The sequence below is a fragment of the Manis pentadactyla genome, chromosome 13, assembly GCF_030020395.1.
Source record: "Manis pentadactyla isolate mManPen7 chromosome 13, mManPen7.hap1, whole genome shotgun sequence".
Taxonomy (NCBI): Eukaryota; Metazoa; Chordata; class Mammalia; order Pholidota; family Manidae; genus Manis; species Manis pentadactyla.
This window is the reverse complement of record NC_080031.1, coordinates 102614182-102631322: the sequence shown is the minus strand read 5'-3', so window position 1 is coordinate 102631322 and position 17141 is coordinate 102614182. Positions and strand designations below refer to the sequence as shown.

General features: G+C 49.1%; 2 long non-coding RNA genes across 2 annotated transcripts in view; both read right to left on the bottom strand.

Annotated features, from left to right (window-relative positions):
• LOC118917417 (uncharacterized) overlaps nucleotides 1–6632 on the bottom strand; it is a 308681-nt gene extending 302049 nt beyond the window's left edge. Inside the window, exon 1 of the long non-coding RNA XR_005026794.2 lies at nucleotides 6352–6632. This is a non-coding gene — a long non-coding RNA (uncharacterized LOC118917417). The remainder of the gene's footprint in view (nucleotides 1–6351) is intronic.
• Nucleotides 6633–13389: 6757 nt separating this feature from the next.
• LOC118916824 (uncharacterized) overlaps nucleotides 13390–17141 on the bottom strand; it is a 42856-nt gene continuing 39104 nt past the window's right edge. Inside the window, exon 6 of the long non-coding RNA XR_005026548.2 lies at nucleotides 13390–13445. This is a non-coding gene — a long non-coding RNA (uncharacterized LOC118916824). The remainder of the gene's footprint in view (nucleotides 13446–17141) is intronic.

Sequence of the window (17141 nt, the reverse complement as noted above, 5' to 3'; positions counted from 1 at the left end):
TCTTTCTCCATTCGGTGAGCCAGATACTCATCAACAGCCTCACTCTCACATCCCACCAATTCTAGCAAAAACAGACCATCTTCTCCAAGAGCTCTGGCAGAAAAGCACCAGGGAAAAGTCACCTGGCTCGGATCACCTACCCACTCCCAGGGACACAGGGCAAAGGGTAGCCTCATCTAACTACACAGGAAAATGTGTTCTCTCCCTGGAAGGAAGGGGGAGACGCTGGAAAGGAAATCAACCACAGATTGCCATAAGAACAAGTCTGGCCCACTTTAAAAACAAATCAGTCTCTTTAAGAGACACCATAGGGCAGGGGTTACTTTGCACCCACCACCCCAAGCAAAGTGAATTATCAGCTAACATTCACAAGAAATGCCCAAACACTACAACAAAAATCTAGGTGAGAATGGGATTTTTTTAGTCAAATTTAACAAAGTATGAGTTAACTACAGTAAAAATCACCCTTTTTACTAAAGAGCTCAACAAATTTTAGTGTATGCACAGTTATGTAACCATCACTACAGTCAAGAGATAATATATTCCCGGCACACTAAAATATTCCTTTGTGCCAACCCCTCCCCCAGTTCCCAGCTCCCGGCAACCTCTGTTTTCCATCCTTAAAACTATGCCTTTTCCAGAAAATTATGAATTTATTCAGTGTGTGACCTTTGGAGTCTGGCTTCTTTCACTTACCAGAATGCATTTGAGGTTCATCTATGTTGGAACACGTGTCAATACTTTGCTCCTTTTATGGTTGAGCATCACTGACACGTATATACACCGGACTTTTAAAAGTTCACCTATAAAAGCCTGATCTAAAATATTCATAAGGTACCCTACAAGTATCAATACTTTTTGTATCAGCGCAATAGATATTTAAGTTTCCTCTGTACGCCTAGGAACAGGGGTTCCATCAGTGAGCACATCTTTATTCTCTTTATCTTTGTGGTGCTTTCATTTTAATAGGCAGAGATGGAAAATAAATATGTGCCAGGAGGTAAGAAACGACATGAAGCAAAAGAGCGGGAAGGGGGATGACGGGAGTGGTGCTGCTGTAGCAGAGGGGTCAGGGAACGCCTCGGAGACCCAGAGGGAGCCCTGAGGTTCCCTCCAGGAAGAACTCTCCGGGCAGAAGGGACCGCCAGAGCAGAGGCCTGAGGAGGCCGGAGGCCTACAGCGGCCGGAGCATTGCGGACCGGCAAGCTGACCAGCGGCTGCCACAAGCACAGCCAACAGGACGGAAGGCAGAGCCTCACGAACCACGGTAAGGCCTTTGGGTCTCACCCCAGTGAGACGGGCAACGACTTACCCCAGACAGCCCGCGGACACGCAGGTGGCTGGCGCCTGCGGAGAGCCCTCCAGAGCCTCAGTCGGAGCCACGGCACATGCAGTCCCCGCACCCACCATGCCCCTCTCTCTTCCTCAGGTCTACGACACTGCCTTGCTGTCATCCTTCGTCTCCTGAGCAGGACCTGCTACATAATCTGCCAGGCCCACTTGGGGCCACCAGATGAAATACAGCCATATTTGAATTTCAGATGCACAATGAATAATTTTCAATATAAATATGTCCCAAATATTGTATAGGATATATTTATACTAAGAAATGAATATGAGGGGCGCTTCATTCAATAATGAAGAATATCAGGACAGTGGCAGAACATCAAACAAAGCATGAGGCCCTTTTAAGGGGGAGACGTGTGAGGCGGCTCAGGTTGCAGGCCTAGTCGGCTCTCTCATCTATATGGGAGACAGTTCAGATCTGCTCAGGTGTCCTAAGGCTAACCTACCCCCTCCTCTCTCTTAGCTGCTTTCAGAGGAAACTAACCACGCAGAGGGAAGCTCAGGATCTCAGCCCCACACACTCTCCCACACCTGCATCCTCCTTGCCCCTCCCCAGCCGGTTCCAATAGGAGCCACATCCCTCCCACCAGTGGAATCCCCCCCCGTGGGAGCTCTGGATACCACAAGCCCCTGCCTCCTCGGCACCTGCACGCGCCGCTTCTCTACCCACTGCTTCTCTGCATCTTCAACTTCGGGTCTACCGGAAGTCTACTCCCCACCAATGAAACATGCCTTTTCTTTATTTTAACTTTCCCTAGATCCTCATATATCTCTATAGCTACCATTCTCCCTCCATTCACATTCAGGTGTCCTGACTGCATGATCCACATTCCCTCTGATTTCCCACCTGCCAGTGTCCTGCCGACCTGCTGCTACCTGGCTGTGGCGCTCTGACATGCTGCCTGCTACAACCGTCAGTGACCTTGGCACTCACTTCTCAGGCCTTATCTTTCCCTTCTCATTAAAACCCTTTTTCCTTGGCTTTGGTTACACCAAATTCTCCTGGCTTCTTTTATTAGAAGCCACAACTTCACAGTTTTCTCTGTCATTCCCCTTTCCTTGTACATGAGGGTTCTGAGGCTCATCCTGGAGGTTTTCCCACTATACACGCTCATCCACAGCAGAGCCCGAAGGCTCCACAAGTGAAGATGTCCACATTCCTCAGGTCCAGACCTCTACCCTGAGTTTCAGTCCACAGGACAGTCCACCATATGTCCTTGAACTCAACGCGTCCAAGATCAGACTTTAAAAATGACTCATTCTCCTCCACACCCTCACCTGGCATCACTGCCTCTGTCTTCTGTACCAAAATGGCACATTCACGAACCAGTTCCCAGCCATAAACTCAGGCATCATCCTTGCTTCTTCTTCACCTTTTTAATCACCAAATCCTATCAGTTCTGCTCCATTGCATGCATCCCCTGCCCCATTTCAGGGCATAGCATCTTTCAGGCACCTCCTAGCCTATGCCTGTTTCCAGTCTTAGCGTCTCTTGTCCCCACTCAGCCACGGCTGCACCCTCACACACAATGCGCTCAAGGTTCTCTCACTATTTTTCAGTCCTCAGCTAGACCATGCCATCTCTTGATGCCCTCTAGGCTTCTGCACATGCTGTTTCCTGTCTGGAATGCTCTTTTCACCTCCTTCAGTTCCTTCCTCCTTAATGTGTCTAACTCCTACTCATCAGCCATGGGAAACAGTAAGGAGAATGGTTAAGACAGATTCTACACCCAGTCTTCCTGGGCTGCAAACACAGTTCCACCATTTCAACCTTTCTGAGCTTCCATTTTCCCTCAGAAAAGTGGGAATAATAATTGAAGACATATTAGTTGAGTACCCAGCTATCTCCCCTTCTTCCTCATGAGCAGAACCCCAGTTTTGTTCAGAGGGCATGTGCTCATTCCAGAGAATGCATGATGACGGGTATAAAGTAAATTTAGAAACCCGCCTCTTTTATGCCCATGACTAATTCTGGCCAATGAACTATAAGAGGAAGTCTGTTGAGGACTTCTGGAAAACACAATACAACTCTTATTACCAAGCCAGGGAGGCCCCTGCCCTGAGCCCCATGCCTTAGATGGTCCCACCTATCACAAGCACACACGCAAAAGTTGAAGAACACATGGATGTTTCTGTCACTGAGGGTCACACAGCACCCTCAACATCTGCTTGGATGGTGAACACCATTCAGGCATCCGAGAAACACTTCACCCCTCTTGCCCTAGGTTCTCAAAACAAAAGTAACTGCATCCCGAATGAGAAGGTGTGTGGAGTGTGCTGTGGCCGCCGCCAGAGACCAGCCCTGCTGTGGATGTGGGGAGGATGTGAGAGGCAGGAGAGCTTAAGAAACAGAGAAGACAAATGACCTTGTCAGAGCCTTCCTCTCAGCACACATGCAGCACATTCTTGCAAAATGAAGTTCAGGAACTCAGGAGTGCTGACTCCCCGTTTTCTTGCTTCTGCTTCTACTCACGGTCCAGATGTACTCACAAATTACTGCTCTACCAGCACCAGTTACACACGGCAGCTGAGGAACACCTCAGAGTTACATCATCATGCATACGTATGTGTCGTACGACAGATGCATATCTCACACACACGTGAGATATAACATGCATGAAGCATGATACTAAATCTTCATTTTGGAAACAAACTGGACATTGGAAACTAACTGCAGAGAGTTTTGTTTTTTTTTAATTTAAGATTTAAGTATTATGATTTATTTTTAAATGACCTTTTCAACTTTTAAATAATTAAAAAATTTTTAACATTACAAATTTAATTTTGCTTTTTACTTTCGACAAATTTGAGCATTTTAGAAAACAGCTTGTTGAAAAAGGTAATTTGACTATTATCTCGTTTGAACATGATTACATAATTTTGCATACAAGTTAAATGCTCTTACAATTGCATTTAAAACTGGCGTTGTTCCATATAAAGATAAATGGTGAAATTCATGCTAAAAATTTAATATTTTAATTTTTCTTAGAACATTAAATAGCAAATAAAAATATACCATGACAAGTCAAAAGAAAGACTGCAAAAGAAAGTAAAAGGCTTTACCTTTTACTCTGACGTAACTCTGAAATGTTACTAGGTGGGGTTTTACCTTTTAGTACCTTAAATGGCACTTTTTTCCTGCTTTTTGAGTAAGGGGTCTCACACTTTCATTTTGTTTTGGGCTCCACAAATAACGTAATTAACCCTGATGGTGGAACAGAGAGAAAATCTGAGCCCTTGAGGTCATTATCCAACCCCAGATTTGTTTCATCAACAGCAAATGCCATTCTGATACAAGCCACTGTTTGGTGAAGTTTCTCTTAATTGCAGCCAAAAGCATTCCTAACTAATACTACCTACCTCAAGGATGTTATAAGGATTAAAAGGTAGGTCAAGTAACCAGCAAGCAGGTCGTTTTGAGCTCTTCCTGTGAGCCAGCACCATTCTAAGGATGGAGCTCTTGAAGCTGCACTTAGCACACAGTGAAGTACCATCTACTTCACTAACCCCAACCCAGCACTGTGGAGTAAAAGAAGGTATAAAAAGAAGATGCCAGGACCAAAGGAACACACCAGGCCGACTAAGTAAGAATAAGTCAGGAAACCTCAGCTCTTCTTATTCATGGATTAACCATAACATCACTTCTCCAGCAAGGTGTTCCCAGTTCCCCAAGTCTGCACAGAAGGCCCACAGCACCCTACGTCCTCTGCTGCAGCACGTGCACAGAGCACACATACATGTTTACTGGTCCATCTGCCACACCACACTGTAGTTCCAACCAGGTGGGGCCTGTGTCCGTCCCATCCTCCACTGTACCCACAGGGGCTCACAAATAGCAGGCGCTCAGTATATCCTGAATGAGTTAATGCGTGTGCTTGCCTCCCCCTGGTGATTCCACTGTGTCACTATTTGAATGTGGGTGCAGAGGGAGCAGGACCTGTTTATTCAGTGACGCGTCCCCTGCAGTCCTGACTTCAGTGCCCAGTAGGTAACGGTACTCAAGTAATGTTTGTTACTCTTCCAGCATCCTTCCCAATGGAAAGATCATGCCTGTGAGGATTTTAACAACAGAGAGGGAGGCAGAACCGACTGCTCCTGTGACACCGTATCTAGCTTGCTATCTTTTTCTACAAGTTAAGAATCAAATGTCTAGGAGGATCCCATCCTAGACAGGCACGGGGGCCATATTTTTCCCCTGTCAAGTGGTTTCTAAACCCTGCCTTTCTTGCAGAAGAATGCACGCATCTTATGGCATGAGGAGGAAAGGCCAGCACAGCTCTCCACGTCACCCGGGAACCTGAGCATGCCGCCAGTAGCAGCTTCCTCTCCTCTTTCCTGAGCCAGCTTGTGGCTTCTGCCTCGGTAAACCGACTCCCCAGAACACCGCTCAGAAACAGGGTGCCAGAGCCAGGCAGTGGGACCAAAACAGACCAGGGAATCTGGTCATCTGCCTCTTCAGCCAGACCTGGGAGCTCACAACACCCTCCCAAGGAGGGAGAGAAAACCTCAACACAGCTCCGACATGCCAGAAAGGAAAGGCCGTGAGAGGGAGGCTGCGGAGGCCGCCCCCTTCCATCAGCCTTGCCCTTTCCGAGCGCAGGTTCCCTCTGGGGAACAGATCAAACAGCAGCAGGCAGTTCAGCTGGTCCACCCTGGCTCATTACTGCCACCCTATTCCACTGGCAGAGCCCCCCCAGGCTCAGGGGAAGGAGGATCATATTTTGGACATTATCAGCAAAAGGACCGGCTGTGGTCGGAGGGCTAACTTCATACCAGCCACCCCAATGCCCTGCTGGGGGCATTGCTCTGCCAGGACCCCCACAGCCCATCACAGATGGCACGGGCAGCGCCACATCACCACTGCCACAGTCTTCCCTAGGGCGACCCATCTGAAGGACTGAGTGCGGGTCCGAGTCATTGCCAACCCTTCAGCTCCCTCCATGAGATGTTGCTCATTTTGTTTTCCCCACATTGAGCACCCAGGATTTTGGAAACAATCCTTACCTTTCACTACTCAGGGACTCTCTTTCTCCATCGGTTGGGGGATCCTCTTCCTTTCCCCCTTCATGAGTGCAAATGTCCCTGGAGCAGTGTTTAAACCTAAAATGAAGTTTGAGTTCATTACCTATCTTTGGACTTAGAAGATGACTTTGCAACAAAAAGTAGATTCTTTCTGGAAACTTGTGGAGTTTTCTCTCTGACTCCTAACACCCAACTTTCCTACTCTAAAGGACTTTTTTTTTTTTAAGTTAACTTCACAAGAAAAAAAATAGTAACATTTCTGATTCTGGGAGGGGGGAGGGGGAAACAAGCGAATACACTGAGGCTCCCCCCTCCGGACCCCCATCTGTTCCAAATCTTCCCCTCACAGGATGTAATGTCTAAAAAGCAAGAAAAATATCCCTTCCTCTTCCAATGTTCGGCAGGATCTTGCATGCAAAGACAAGAATGTCTGGTTACTCTGTGGGTTCTCATATGCTTTTTAACTCACATGTTGCTGAATTACACTGGCCCCTCAATCCCATCTCCCTCTCTCCTCCACCTCCAAAACACACCCGGTGCAATGCGGCTGGCAGGCAACACCAGTTCACCACTAGTGAGCAACACCCTGGTTCTAGCAAGGAGCTGCTTTCCCTCCACATCACCAGCCCCTTTGGCACAAAGGATTTGTTCTAAGCCTGGCCAATGACTTCTGCAGATTTCTTAGCCGAAGTCATGCCACAGGGATGCCTAGGCCCCCCCGAGGAAGTGAGACCACCCCCTGGGGTAAAAGGAAGGGCTCAGAATCCCGGACTTCTTGTCCTGCACGCTCACGCACCGCTTCCAGGCACAGATGTACACACGCAGCCAATTCCTGGACATCTGAACAGGAAGGATGCGCCCCAGTAGCTGGAGACAGCCATCACGGAGGCCTTTCCAGGCCTGGGAGGGCAATATTTATAGGAAGGGCAGCCAGCCCAGCTAGACCAACTCCAACTTTATTTCAACCAACCCTCCTTTCTGCCTTCTGTAGTTCTCCAAGTGAAATGAGAGCCAATTCCCTTTATTGCTTGATTTTTAAGCAGGGACAGAGGCTCTCATTAAAAGGGTTGAGAAATGCTGACCGAAGAGGTGAAAAGGAACCTGCATGATGCCCCTCCCCTCGGGCCGTCCACCTTCCTCTCTCTCTCTCCCCAGCCACCCCCCCCCCCCCGCCTCCACGGCCCCCCAGGCACACCCCTGGGCACATACTCACACACCCCTTCTTTAGGCCCAGGAAACACAGAGCCCTGGAGGTCGTCCACATGAGCAAAGCTCTCTGATTACCCTACAGCCCACATTTTCCTTCATGCCCTCTCACCCCTGCTAATTACATCCTACAAGGCCCTGTGCGATCCACCTTTGACCCCATCATCCTCTGACCTTATTTCCTACCACTCTTCAAGCTCTCTCCTCCTTGCTGTTGCTCAGCTGCATCAAACACAGCCCTCGGGGCCTTTGCACCCGCTGTGTCCTCTACCTGGAACGCCTCCTGGGGAGTCTGAAAGCCTGGATCCCACCCGTGATCTAGATTTCTGCTCAGGAAACTACCTCCCTAGAGAGGCCTTGCTCACAAAGTCTAATCAATAATAAAAGCATCCCCGTCTCTCTCTCACTGCTTCATCCCATGCACAGCACCTGTCACCCCCATCCAAAACTCTCCTCGAAGGGATCTTAGTAAGGCCTCTGTGAGCTCTCCTCTCTCCTAGGCCTCGACCTCGGCCTGCCCTCAGCAGGGCGTCCTACTGAGTCACCCCCCACTCTTGCTATCTGATCAAGTTCCTCATCTCCCATCTTGAAGGTACAACTCCTGGTAGGGTAGGGCGGGGACACGGGACAAGCATCACGATTAGTTTTTCCTGCCTCTGATGAAAAATGCCAAAATAAAAATAGAACAGGAGGGCCTCCACCTTAAGGCTAAGATTCCATTTTAAAAACCAGGGAGTTAGGAGGTAAGATTCCTAACATGCTTTATGGTAATCAGCCAACAACTGGCCCTCTTAAGGCAGGACAACCAGTGGTGTGTCCTAAGTGGTGTGTCCCCACTGCTTGAGGGTAGCCACTATCTTGGAGAAAAGGATCAATAAACTTGTATTAAGTTTATCTTACGGACCATCTAGAGGACTGACTATAGATAATGACATAATGTCTCTCATCAGAGACAGACAACATGAGACCACATGTCAAACCTACACCCCCAAGCCCTTTGCCCATTCTTGAAATCCCTAAAAGATACAAATCCTAAGCTTTAAGCGTGCCTCTTCTGAGTTGCCCACACTCCCTTTTCTTCTAGCTTGTACTTTGCCTTAAATAAAGTCTTCTTGCTGCTCAATTTACTGCCGTTTGTCTCTGCGCTCTTCCAAGCCTATTGGGAGGTTAATAAAAAACCCCTTTTCCCAGTAGTAGGCGTCTTTGTTACTTTGCTATTTCATTCAATTTTCTAGACTTAAGCACAAGTCTTCACTCTCTCTGTCCCACTTCACACAAGTTGGGAAAGACTACTGAGAGCTCCGATTTGGGCCTGCAAGTTCCCATCGCCTGGGGGACCCAGACAGGATGGCAGCTGTAGGATCCCGCTCTTCAGTAGCTTGTCTGAAAATTCTTTTCTGTGAGAAGTTCTCAGGACATAATCTCACTCCATCCAGTGCTCTGCAGTCCCCCAAATCCTGGAGTGGTAGGGGGCGCTTAGTTCCCAGGCCGTGCAGATTCAAGCAGACACTGGACACCAGGTGACCCAAGCTTTGGGAGTTGCCAAGGGATCTGCCCTATGCCAAGAAAGAGTTCAATGAACCTCCCTCTCCTCCCGCTGTCCTCCCTTACTCTCTGCTGCCTGCACGGCTGCTGCCATTCACGACCACTCTCACTTTAATGAAGTCCTTCCTTACCTACACTTGTCTGACCTGTTAGAGAATTCTTTCCCCATTGGAGTCAAGAGCCCTCCCCCATCCAGGCTGAGGTCTCACCTAGTGCACAGGGAGAGACCTCCCCAGATGCAGCTGCCCAGCAGGACTGGGCCTGCCTTCTGCAAGGGTCCAGTTAAGTTGGTTTAGCAGGAATCCCCTAAGCCCTGATCTGCTCCACCCATGGACCCCTCACTCTGCTGCTTATAAATCCCCAGATGTCTTTTCTGTATTCAAAGTTAAACTCACTTTCTTTTCCCTATTGCAACTGTCCTGTATCTCTCTCACCACTTAACAAGTGTCAAAGTAATTTTTCTTTAACACCACCTGACATCATACGATCTTTTTGTTCACCTGTCTCCGTCCACTGGTCTGTAAGCTTCCCAAGGGCAGGGTCACTGTGTGTTTTGCTCTCCACTAGCTGGCTAGCTTCTAGAACAGCATCTGACACACAGCAGACACTCAAAAATATCCGTAGAGCAAAGAAATCCAGCTACGTCTTCCTGTCTCTTGGCCTCGGTTTACCTGCCACCCTCTCTAGGAAATCATTTCTGAATCTCCCAAGGCTGGCCCTGAACTTCACCTAGCAATGATCATACAGACCACAAGGGATAATCTTCTGGCTTAATATCTACTTTAAATTTGTTCATTATACAATATACTAATACGCAGTATAAGGAAAGAAGTCTGTCCTGTCGGCCCTCCTTCCACACCTGCACAGCACCCCACCTCCAGCCTGTGTCTTGTGCAATATACAGCCATGCACACATCTGTTTACAAGTCTCCACTCCCCTCCCCTAACACACACATGCTGCCTGACCCCTGGCAAGACCTTCACTAGGAAGGGGGAGGAAGAGGAGCCCGGGGGGCGCTGACAGCAAGCGCTCTGCTCTCCGAAACCACGCCAGCTTTGCCCCCATCTTCCTGGCTTTCTCCACCCACAGGAGGGAAGATGCCGCTCCTGCTGGCAACCCTGCAAAGGGAGACGAGCCCACAGCGCCGGCCGCCCTCGGCCCCCTTCTCCGCTCCTGGCAGCTCACAGGCCCACTGGGCTAGGGCGGTGCTCCCGGAGGGCGAGAGGGCTCGCCGGGCCCAGAAAGCCGCAGGGCGCCAGGGCCGGGAGGCGGGGGAGCTCCGGCCTGCCTGGAAGCCTGCGGGAGGGGCCCGGGGAGAGGGGAGCGGGCGGTAGAAACTGCCCGAGTGGGTTTCCACATACACGGGGAGCAGGCAGACCAGGCCCTTCCGCAGCCCCGAGGGCCTCTCAGGACAACGCAGACCGCCACGGGTTTGTGAAGAGCTGATCCGACTGAAGAGTGCTGTGCACGGGCTGGGAGGAAGTGCAGCCTGGCCAGCCCTCCAGCGGCCTGCGGCCCGAGCCCGCGCTCGTCCCTCCTGGGCCTCTGCTCGGGGCTGCTGGACGTCCAGCAACGCACCTGGGGCAGGGGCGGGAACTAACCCTCACCCCGAGGGCCCCTGCCTCCTGGGAGCAGGACCCCGGCCAGGGCTGGGAGGGGCGGACTCCACGCGGCCCTCAACGCGAGGCAAGCTCGCCCCTTACGCCCGAGCAACCCTGGCCACGACCAGCTGCGCGGGAGGCACCGCGTCGGCGCCCCGCCCCGCCGCACGTGGGTCTGTTTCGGGCGGCCCTTCCCTCCCTGAAACTCCGAGTGGAACTGGGTCTCCGGGTCAGCTTGCTGGGCAACAATTAAAGGAAAAGCAAACCCTTCTCGAATACTCCAGATTGTGTTTCTCCTCGGACTTCACCGGGTCCCGGGGCCCGCTTCCCATCATGCCCCGGTGACCAGCCATCCCGGGCTGCAGGGCTGTCCCGGTTTAGCACCGAGGGGACCACATCCCAAGACGTCACCCTTCTCTGCAGCCCTCCCCAGCCTCCTCCCCTCCGTCCCCGTGGTTTCGGGTGGGCACATATTTGGGGAAGGTAGGTTTCCTAGTATTGCTCCCTAATCCTGATGCCATGGCTGGGTTTTAGAGGCGAAGAAAGTGGTGAAGCTAGAGGTCAAATACATTGCTTTCAACCAGAGGCTTTAATTTTAAGGGAGAACACTCGGCACTTTCTTGGCTGTATCTACAATACCTTGTTTAATTTAATCCTATGAGGTACGCAACGTTTCCCAGATGGGGAAACTGAGGCCCGGGGTCACAGATTATAAATGGTAGGACGGGGATGCCGACCCAGGCAGTGACACCAGAGCCCGCAGGCTTGCTCCCTGCCTCCCACTGTGGACCCGAAAGATGACGCGTCCTCGCCCTTTTAATCATGGAGGAGAGAACCGATGTGAAGTCACTGACACCAAAATGAAGGGCATGAATTTATATATGTGCAGCGACTCAGCAAGACCGTGGCCACTGGTCCTCCTCTAGATGGGACCCCAGGTCCCAGGAGGAGAGGATCAGGGTCAGGCACAGTGCTGGCCCCGCTGCCCCGGCTGAGCCTCATCACAGTAACCCCTTTGGGTCGACCTGCCCCCCGCCTACTCTCCAGATGGTCACCCCATGGATCCATTAAAACCCCAGATCTGACTGTGCTCCCCCAGCCCAGTCTGGAATCCCCAGCAGCCGCGCTGCAGAGTAAAGATCAGGCCCTCAACCTGAGCCTCATCCGCGGCCTTGAGAAGACATGCGGGGGCCAGCTTCACAGGAGCCGATCGGCAGGACAGGCCACGGACCCTGGTAAGTGCTCACGCCCTTCTAAGAATTTTCCCTCAGGAAGTGGTTGTGACTGGCAGTGATGGCAGGGAGGGTGGCGTTGTAGCTGTGGAGGTGTTCGCACTTGGGGTTATCTGGCACAGTGAGCCTGGAATAATTCCTATTAACGAACAATAAAGAAACGGTTAAGTAAACTATGAGGTATGTGATATACCCATTCAACTGGATCATGCAACCTTACAAATGTATGTTTATGAGGAATTGAAAATAGTATGGAAAATGCTTGGGCTGCTGAGTTAAGTGAAACAAACAGGAAATAAAATCAGGTAGACAGTGTGATCACAACTGCATGGAAACAAGAACACTATTAACAGTGGAAGGAAATGAGTGAAAGAGAACTCACGCTCAGCAGCCCCGAGCTGCTTTACATCCTTAGCTCAGTTTATCTTCATGGCAAGCCTGCAATTTAGGAACCATTTTTATCCTCACTTTTCCAATGAGAAAACCAAAGGCCCAACAGGACAGTGAAGCTGCCCAGTGGTTGCCCACAGCCGATAAGGGGGAAATGAGGGGTCTGCGCTCAGATTTGCCCGACCCAGGGCCGCGCCCTCAGCCCCCGCACTCTGCCGACCCCGATGCAGACAGTAGCTCAGTTCAGCTGCTGGAACCGCTTGCAACTTTCCCCCTACTTTCTACTTTTTAATTTTCCCGGATTGTCTATATTAACCATCACGACATTCTTTAAATATTTTTTTTTCCATTTCAAAGGTAACACTGTTAAAACACTTGCTGTGTTGTGTCACTTTTTTTAATGTGGAAAACAATAAAGTTAGGACCAAACAACACTGAAAAACAACAAAGCTTCTCTCATCTTAAATTCAACGTTCCCGGTTCGGCCCCCTGCTGTCCTTCCCGCCGCGGTTCCCACGACTCCTGTCCCCTCGTCACCAAGCCTCTAAGCCATGAGGTGTCAGGGTCAGATCTGCATTTTGGAAACCACACGTCTGGGCAGCAAAGAAGGTGGGCGGCTGAGGTGGATGGAGACGGCGGGGGCAGGTGAGGGCCTGCGCCCTGGTGCCCCCACAGCGGTGCCCTGGCAAAGGGCCGGCGAGTAACGCACACAGAAAGGCCCTTTCCCCAGCGTCCACGGTGTTGTGCCCCGTTTCCTTGAGTCCCCGTGCGGAGCCACAGTCACCAGGCTCGGTCGCGAGATGCAAGAGCAAAACAGGTCTTTATTGTTAGTTCGAGCTAGGGTCTCAGTGGCCCGTCAAAACACAGGACTCGGTCTGAGACCCTGAACAAAGTTCCCTTTTTGCTTTTATACTTTTGGAAAAAACAGGTAGGGGCTTTCCAAGGGGGGTGGTTTATTGTGACCTTACCTGATTGGCTGAGGAGGGTCAGGGTCTTGTTGCACAGGTTGCAGGGCACGGTTTCCTCGGGAATGGGCGTGTCTTGAGCGGGAAACTTCTTACTCAAGATGGAGGACACAGAACAGAATGGAGGTCCGATTGGCTAGGGGTCATGTAGGGGACATAGTTATTCAAGATGGAGGACACAAAATGGAGGCAAGGGGTCGTGTAGGGGACATAATTATTCAAGACGAAGGACACAAAATGGACACGGGGTCATGTGCGGGACATAATTATTCAAGTTGGAGGACACAAAATGGAGGCAGGGGATGTGTAGGGGACATAATTATTCAAGATGGAGGACACAAAATGGAGGCAGGGGGTCATGTAGGGGACATAATTATTCAAGATGGAGGACACAAAATGGAGGCAGGGGTCATGTAGGGGACATAGTTATTCAATGGAGGACACAAAATGGAGGCAGGGGGTGTGTAGGGGACATAATTATTCAAGATGCAGGACACAAAATGGAGGCAGTGGTCATGTAGGGGACATAGTTATTCAACATGGAGGACACAAAATGGAGGCAGGGAGTCGTGTGGGGGACATAATTATTCAAGATGGAGGACACAAAATGGAGGCAGGGGGTCATTTAGGGGACATAATTATTCAAGATGGAGGACACAAAATGGAGGCAGGGGGTCATGTAGGGGACATAATTATTCAAGATGGAGGACACAAAATGGAGGCAGGGGGTCATGTAGGGGACATAATTATTCAAGATGCAGGACACAAAATGGAGGCAGGGGTCATGTAGGGGACATAGTTATTCAAGATGGAGGACACAAAATGGAGGCAGGGGTCATGTAGGGGACATAATTATTCCAGATGGAGGACACAAAATGGAGGCAGGGGGTCATTTAGGGGACATAGTTATTCAAGATGGAGGACACAAAATGGAGGCAGGGGGTCATGTAGGGGACATAATTATTCAAGATGCAGGACACAAAATGGAGGCAGGGGTCATGTAGGGGACATAGTTATTCAAGATGGAGGACACAAAATGGAGGCAGGGGGTCATTTAGGGGACATAATTATTCAAGATGGAGGACACAAAATGGAGGCAGGGGGTCATGTAGGGGACATAATTATTCAAGATGCAGGACACAAAATGGAGGCAGGGGTCATGTAGGGGACATAGTTATTCAAGATGGAGGACACAAAATGGAGGCAGGGGGTCATGTAGGGGACATAATTATTCAAGATGAAGGACACAAAATGGAGGCAGGGGGTCGTTTAGGGGACATAATTATTCAAGATGGAAGATACAAAATGGAGGCAGTTAGGTCAAGCTAACCTTCCAGGGGGCCCACACACGGGATACAAGCTGTCCACGGAGAGGCATCAGCGTTAAACAAAAGCAGCAGCAGGAGGCCCTGGGGCCAGGATCCAGGGAGGATCCCTTCCCATTTCAGGGCCTCCTGCTTCTCCGCCAAGGGAGCCAGGAGACAGGGAGGCCTCGGGGCACCACTTCCTAGAACATCCAGGAAAGATGCGGCGGGTAAGGTCCACCACCATCCACACCAATATTCTGGACCTGGCCTCCCTTGGAGTGTCCTTTCTAGTTTGAGAGAGAGCAGCCTTTTGAGAAAACAAACTACAGGGCTTAGCTGCAGCAGTGCAGTAGCAGCAGAAAATGTGACAAGTTGCAAGGAAGATACTCGGATTTCATTCACTTTTCTCAACCCTTGCACATTGGAGGGCTTTCTGAGTAAAGAAGATGCAATATTGCTGGAGGAAATTACAGTAACAAAGCCGAACCTTTCCGACAGTGGTTCTCAGCCCTTGAGGGGCTCAGAATCACCCAGAGAGAGAGGCTGTTTAAATGCAGACTTTCAGGCTTACTAGCCCCACAAACATTATGACTTTATAGACCCTGCTCAGGCCTGAGAGTCTGCATATTAATGAGCATTTTCTCCCAAGCTGCTATTGGACACTAGGCCTACCTGCTAGGAAATCTGGACTTACAGCATCTTGCTGATGTAAGGATTGACATTTGGGGGACATTCCTAATTACTTTCATCTTTTAAAAAAATGTGTTTGCAAAGGCTGTACAGGGAATTCGTATCATTTTTTTCAATTTTCTGTAAGACAAATTACTGAAAAATAAGTTTAAAATATCTATATTACTAAAGTAATGTGTGCCTATAATAAGATAATTTTAATAGTGCCACATTAGGTAAGTGGGAGATGGGCACCATCTCCACCTCCCTCCCGCAACCCCACAAGCACCATCTACTCTGCAAACCGCCGGGCCTGGATCAGCAAACAAGCTGGACATTTTGTTTGTGTTTTCATTTTTTTAACAACTAATGCCTGCAAGGAGGTGATAAAAATGACGTTCAAAATTGTTGGCCAAAGTGCAAATTAATACGGTCCTTTCAAAAAGCAGTTTATCAACGTGTATCAAAAACTATAAAGACACACTCTAAGACCTACGAATCCCATGTCTAGGCATTTCTCCCAAGGACATCACTATCATAGTATGCAATCTTTTCTTCTTAATTTTATCGTGGTAACAACACTTAACATGAGATCTACTGCCCTCTTAACAAATGTTTAAGTGTATAATGCATTACTGTTGAGCGTAGGCAGGTACGATGTTGCACAGCAGATCTCTAGAGCGTATTCATCGTGCTCCACTGAAACTTTATGCCCACTGATAAGTAACTCCCCTTTCCCCCTCTCCCCCGTCCCTAACAGCCACAATTCTACTTCTGCATCCTATGAATTTGACTAAGTGGAATCCAGCAGTATTTGTCTTTCTGTGACTGGTTTATTTCATTTAGTATGATTCATCCATGTTGTCGAATACTGCAGAATTTCCTTCCTTTGTAAGGCTAAACAGTGTTCTGTTGTATGTATGTACCACGTTTTCTTTATCCATTCATCTGTAGATGGACATTCAGGTTGCTTCCAGTCTTGGCTGTTGTGAATATAGGGGTGCTAATATCTCCTTGAGACCCTTATTTTAATTCTTTTAGACAAATACCCGTAAGTGGGATTGCTAGATCATATGATATGTCTTATTTTTAATTTTTTGAGGACTCTCATACTGTCTCTCCCATAGCAACTGCACCATTTTGCATACCCACCAACAGTGCACAAGGGTTCCAAGTTCTCCCCATCCTCACCAACACTTGTCTATTGTTATTTATTTATTTATTATTTTATCATCGCCATCTTGACAGGTGTGAGGTGATGTCTTTTAGCTCTATTATTTCCCTTTTGAATGCTCAGCACTTGGATTTTGCAGAGAGGCAGAGCTGGGTGAGAAATCCATCTCCCGCTTTCCATGCACATAAGGACTTCCAGTAACCTTCCTGAGCCTCACCTTCCTTATGGTGGTAAAAAGAGATCAAAGTTATCCCCTAAACTTGCCTCAAGAAATAAAATAAGAATGCACGTAGAAATGTTGGGTGCTTTTTTGACCTGAGACAGGAAGTAGAGCTCTTATAGTTCTCTCTATATATCCTCTGTGATGGGCCACATTTCACAATTTAGCACTTAAACACTGGGCTTTAAAAACGGGGGTCAAGATTTTGACAGCCCTCATATTCCTCTTCAGTCTCCTACACCCGACTTGACTTAAATAAAAGAGATGTACAAAATGCATTACAGTGCCAGGGCGCTATTTGCAGTTAACTGAAATAATGAAATGGGAGTAAGATTTGCAAATTACAAAGCACCTAAAAATGTAACGCACACGAGTCCATTTTGACAGGATGACCCTGAAGGGACGGTGATTAACCGAAGGCCCAGGGACCTGGAGCATTTATATGAGGGGCAGTAATGCACT